Below are 6,286 nucleotides of genomic sequence, written 5' to 3' on the forward strand. Positions count from 1 at the left end.
ACTACTTTTCTCTTACTACTAATTGGATCTAGTAATTATAATTGTTTCAAATATTGTCCTCTTTGCATAAGAATATAAGCTCCATAAGAATGAAGCTTTGGTCTGTTATGTTTACTGTTGTATTACTTAGAGCCAAGAAAAAGCCCACAATCAATTCTCACTATGTATTTGTTGAATGAATACATGAACAATACTACCTGTTACTGAGAAAGAGGGAGGATTGTGCAGACCCTCCCTGATCACAACGGGCTGTGTTTGGGGAGAACTGAAACGGAAGTAGAACTTAGGACGTGTGGTGAAGAGAGGTCCCCAAAGATGAAGTTGCCTGGATGTTGCTGATAAAGGATTGGAAAGAGCTGGTGACTTCAAGAGGTATTATGCCCAATCAGCCAAAGACAATTGATGCTATAATATTATTAGTTGAAGCATTAAAGGTCGCTAGCAGTCAAGAAGTTGGGTGGTGAAATATAAGATCTGGTAGTTAAATCCCAGAGTAATTTGAGACTGCTGATAATTTAGAGGATTAATTGGAAAATCTGAGAAAGGAATTATGTGCTTTCTTCAGGAGGCAAGCATAGAACCACTGGAAAGTTAACCTATAGTTAGGTTATAGTTATAGTATAGTGGAGTAAATTGTTCATAGTCTTAAAGCCATCTTTAGCTGCTGGCCATTTCCAACCACTGGAGAATCTCAGTACTAAAATCATAAACGTGAGTTCACACAAAACCATTGGCCTGTCCATTCTCCCTTTTTGGTTCATATATGATGGGTAGACTAGATATTCTCTTTTTAACAGAGGGTGACTCAGGCATTAAGTCATTTGTCATTCTGTCCAGTGAGATTATTTCAATTTTTTGGTTTTAAGCTGTCTATGTTCTTTATATATTTTGGATATTAACCCCTTATTGGATAAGTCATTTGCAAATATCATCTCCCTTTCTGTTGGTTGCCTTTTTGTTTTGTTGATGATTTCCTAGGGAATATGGTCAGTGATATCGTAATAGTGTTGTATGGTGACAGGTGGTATCTACACTTGTGGTGAGCATGGCATAACATATAGAGAAGTTGAATCACAATGTTGTACACCTGAAACTAATGTAACATTGTATGTTAATGATATGTCAATAAAAAAAAAAACAAAGAAATGTAAAGACACTGGTTGGTGACTTCCAAGAACAGAAAGATCAGTGGGGTTAGAACATAATGAACCATGGTGAGCACACTGTGGGGTAAGCAGGATCTGATTTATGATTTTAAAAGTTCATTCTAGTGGGTAGAAGGAGAGGAGGTTGTTGGAATGGAGTGTCATCAGGGAGAACAGTTACAAGGATATTCAAATAGACCAGGACTAGCTGCTGGCAGCTTGGACTTGAGTTTTTGTAGAAGAGATTGGCAGAACCAGTGGGATTCTAGAAACATTTTGGATGCATGTGCATGTGGGGCTACGGAAGGAAAAGTGAGAGTTCTAAGGGAATCTGATAAATGGTACTACTATTAACTAAGATGAGGAAAACTGGAGAGAGGCAAGTTTGAGATTTTAAAAAAATGTGTGCATTTCATTTTAGATGTAAAAATTTAAAGATAAATATTGTATATTCAAGTTAATATGTTGTATAGATAGTTGGAAGAGTTCAAGGGAGATAATAGTAATAGTGGGAAGATCTCAGAGAGCTTAGCATATGGACGATATTAAAATGAACTCATGTGGTAGGAAAGAACTGAAGGATCTTGCCAAATTTTATGAGAGTTAATTTTGTCCACTATGAACATGTACATAAAGTGACTTCACATTGAGTCCCAATTGTGGTTAGAATCAGGTAGTTATAAAGTCACTGGCTCTTTACTAAAATGTTATTGTGGAGTCAACTACAGCGATTGTTAAAAAAACAAGTTCCTTGGCCAAATTCTCAGAATGCCAATTCTTTAAATGTGGAATGGGCCTCAGATGTCTACATTCTTATGTCCCCCTGATTTTCCCTATATAAAAAGTCTTAAAAAACAACCGTGGGAGGGGTACCTGGGTGGCTCAGTTGGTTAAGCATCTGACTCTTGACATTGGTTGAGGTCACGATCTCATGATTTGTAAGATCAAGTCCTGTGTCAGGCTTTGCACTGACAGCATGGAGCCTGCTTGGGATTCTCTCTCTCCCTCACTCTCTCTGCCCCTCCCCTCTCGTCTCAAAAAAAAAAAAAAAAAAACTTAAAAAAAAAACTACTGTGGGATACAGGATCTGTGTCTATCAGAATTTTGAATTAGTCTCTGCAGCTGTGAGAGATCATTTATTTTTTCTCTAGAAATAGCACTAAGAATCTCCATCCCAAAGTCCTTATGTGTATTTCAAATAATTGGATTCTAGGGGTAGACTAGACTCTGTATCTTGAAAATGTATTGGGATATAACTCTCTTGGCCTCATTGTCAAAATTTCTGCTACAAATAATTCCAATTACTGGCATCTTGGTTCACCAAGCTGAAAAAGTAAAGGTCCCTCTGAAATAGCTAATGAATCCAGAGATAAGCATTTGATACATATACATATACTGTGAATGTGTTTCTCTTTTCCAGGGTTCTGTCCAGGCATCTTTCTCCATGGCTAAAGCCAAGATAACCTTTCCATCTCAGATACATTGGAAACCTCTTCTATCTGATCAACCAACCCCATTTCCCTTATAGCATGATAAGGATCCTTAAAGGGGGAAAGGGTGTTGCAGGGCAAAGGACACTACCCGTGGTAAAGCCAGCTGGGAGACAAGGCATCCCAAGCTCAGTCATCTAAAGCAGATCACTTAGCATAGACCCTTAGTTATTAGCAACGTAACAGCAGATTGAAACATTCAGATTTGGAAAGTCCAAGAATTAGCCTCCTCGTTGATCATCAGTTACCCACTATGTTTTCTGTTACCCTATAAATACCTGGCTGTTCTCCAGAGCAAGTCCAAAACACAGCATAAAGGAGGTGCAGCCCTCCTAATGCCAGGAAAACCTTCATCTGGCCAGCACCCAAGGCAACATCGGTTTGGGGAACAGGAAGTTGTGAGAGGACCAGCTGCTTTGTGTTATTATAACTGAAGCCTGTCAGGTGTCCACAATAATCCATCATTTGGGGCAGCTTGAAGAGAGACTTTACTCATTATTATAAATAAAACCTCCTAAAATGTAGCATTTATTATTACTAAAGATTCATAAGGCGATTAGAGTAAAATGTATTGTTCGTTAGCACTGAGGAAAATTTATGTAGCTGTGTATTAGGGTTCTCCAGTGAGGTAGAACCAAATGGTACGTATGTTTGTATGTATGATAAGGAATTGTCTCATGTGATTATGGAGGCTAATAAGTCCCAAGATCTGTAGTTGGCAAGCTGGAGACTCAGGAGACCTAACAGTGTGGTTCTAGTCCAAAAGCTTGAGACCCAGAGAGCCAGTTTTGGCTTGAGTCTGAAGGCAGGAAAAACCAGTATCCCAACCTGAAGGCAGTGAGGCAGGAGGAGTTTCCTCTTACTCAGACTCTTTGTTCTATTGAGGCTTACCCACACTAGGCAGGGCGTTGTGCTTTGCTCAGTCTACAGAGTCAAGTGTTAATCTCATCCAGAAACACCCTCACAGACACCCAGAAGAACGATAAGCCAAAGGTCTTTACACCCTGTGGCCCAGTCAAGATAGAATTCACCACCACGAGCTGCATGGTCATATCATAACATTGCTCTAAAGATCAGGTGCCTTTTCTGTAGAATCTGTATGGTCTGCATATGGTATTGGAGACAGGTTATTTAAACAGCAGAATAAAAAAGTCATGTATGTTTTTCCCTGAAGTTCTTAGATGAGCAGGCATCAGACAGGGGGCTCTGAGTGAGGTTTATGTGCAAGGTGAAATAGAATTTGAGTCTGCTTCACCAGGGTGGTTGTAGGCAAGCTCTGGAATTTTAAAGAAAGAATTGAACTAAGGAGTAGTTAAGGTTACACAGTAGTGTTCTGGGGGTAGAGGGGAGGAGATACAATCAGATAAGGGACAGTAGTTGATGATATGTTGCAATGTGACTTAGTGTGAAGAGGTAAAAGAACAACGGAGGTACCATCTGCAGGAAGGGAGAGCAGATGGGCCATGGATGACTAAATGGGAGGAAATGAGGGATAAGAGGCAAAAACAGTTAATTCTGTGAACCCTCAGACTATGTTTTCGAGAGAGAAGATAATGATGTGAGTTCATCGATTGTTCAACAGTATTAATCAGACCCAAGGAAAAGATAATATCTAGGGCCAATTAGAACCATTCATTCTCAGCTTTTAGTAACTAACCTAGGAATTCCGTTGTGGCTGGGGTGTAGGGGTACAAGAGTGTGTGGCTCCAGGGGTCCCAAACAGGCTGGGTTTGCCACCCACTGCTGACAAAATCCAAAGGCAGAGTAATGAGTGGCCGTGAAGCAAGAAAGGAATTTATTTCAGTGAGGCCAACACCGCGAAGACAGCGGACTAAGGTCTCAAAGACTATCTCCAAAGTGCTAAAAATATTTCCAGGTTTATATAAGGAAAATGTGGGGCAAAGGTCAGTGGGTACGTGCAGGTGGGCAGTGAAGGTCTAATAGGTCACTGTCTTGGAGTCAATCACAGGCGTTGTCTTCCTGGCTCAGCTCAGTCCTTATTGCTTGAGGGGGTTGTTTCGGTTCCCATCAGGGGATGCTTTGCCCTTAGGGTCTTCTGCCTGAGCCAAGAGACAAGCTGGAATGAAGAACCCAACTAGAAAGGCTCAGGTCAAAATGGAGGCAGGTGAAGCCATCTTTTACCATGACTCATGGTCATCGAGAAACCACCCTTTCAAGCTATCAGCTAAACTGTACTCCTACACCTGAATCTTGCCCAGAACATGTCCAAATCAAGGAAACATGTAGAAGGTAACTCCACAAAGGCCTTCCTTATGCTAGATCACAGGTTAAGAACCTCTCAAGCAACTGGAATTTGATAGAGCTGAGAAGTCTAAAGTCGGTTCATGCATAATGCTACACTGACATGTACATGATCGCTTCATTAATCTGGAGAACAAAGAGAAAGCTCTCCACACACTTGAAACTCCATATTCCTGAGACCTGGAGTATAGACCAAGGAAGTGGACGCATTTTGAGTCATCTTTAGAGCATCATTAGGACTTTTGAAGATGTTGTCCATAGAGTAGCCTTCATCCTTATGTAGTAGTTCCCAAAATGTGGGCCCTGGAGTGGCAGAATCAGCATCACCTGGGAACTTGTTACAAATGCAAATTCTTGCTGTGTTTTAACAAGCTCCCCGGGTGATTGTGATTCATGATAAAGTTCAAGAGCCTCTTTGTGGAGGGCTACCCTGTGCGATGATTTTTAGGAATACTAAACACTCTGATTGAGCTGCTGAGGGACTAATTATTCACTGTTATATCTATCCACCTGGGAAAGCTGAGAGGCCTAGCTTCCTCTGTTTCCAATTTTTGACAAAATCTAACTTGGTGATTATACTTTTTAAAGAGATTTCAAGGGTCAAGTTAATCACACATTGTGATCATTGGCCGATGCAAGACCCCCCCCCCCCTTCTTGATTTAACCGATGTAATCAATCAATCCTCCATCAAAGCTAACTGTTCTAATGTATTGGATGAATATCTTTTGAGTCCAGTGTGAAATGTGGGCTGTTTTGTTTGCATAAATCCCTAATTACTTTAAATGGCATTATTGTAGATACCTCATTCTGTCTCAGGACTTTACCCTTCCTGTTATGTCTAGATATCCATATGGCTGGCTACTTGCTTACTTTGTCTCTCTCTTTTTTTTAATGTTTATTTTTTGAGAGAGAGACAGAGTGTGAGCAGGGGAGGGGTAGAGATAGAGGGACACACAGAATCTGAAGAAGGCTCCAGGCTGTCAGTACAGAGCCCAATGCATGGCTTAAACCCACAAACCATGAGATCATGACCTGAGCCAAAGTTGAATGCTCAACTGACTGAGCCACCCAGGCACCCTTTCTTGTCTCTTTATTCACAGCTATCTTTCTGTGAGTCCTTTTCTCTCCATCCTACCTAAAATTTCACACACATTAACATTTATATCCCCCTTCTTTATTTTTTCCTTCTTAGCACTAAACACATACTATATATTTTACCTATTTTGTTTTTCTTATATATTAGGATGTCAGGTCAAGAAGGGAAGAAACTTGTCTTTTTTAAAAAAAGTTAATGTGTTATTAAGGCATAAAACAATACTTTGCTCATAGTAATCTCTTAATATATACTTGTTAACTGAATGAATGGTATTGTGCCACTGTAACTCAAG

This window comes from Prionailurus viverrinus, chromosome D1, assembly GCF_022837055.1.
Source record: "Prionailurus viverrinus isolate Anna chromosome D1, UM_Priviv_1.0, whole genome shotgun sequence".
NCBI classification, from domain to species: domain Eukaryota; kingdom Metazoa; phylum Chordata; class Mammalia; order Carnivora; family Felidae; genus Prionailurus; species Prionailurus viverrinus.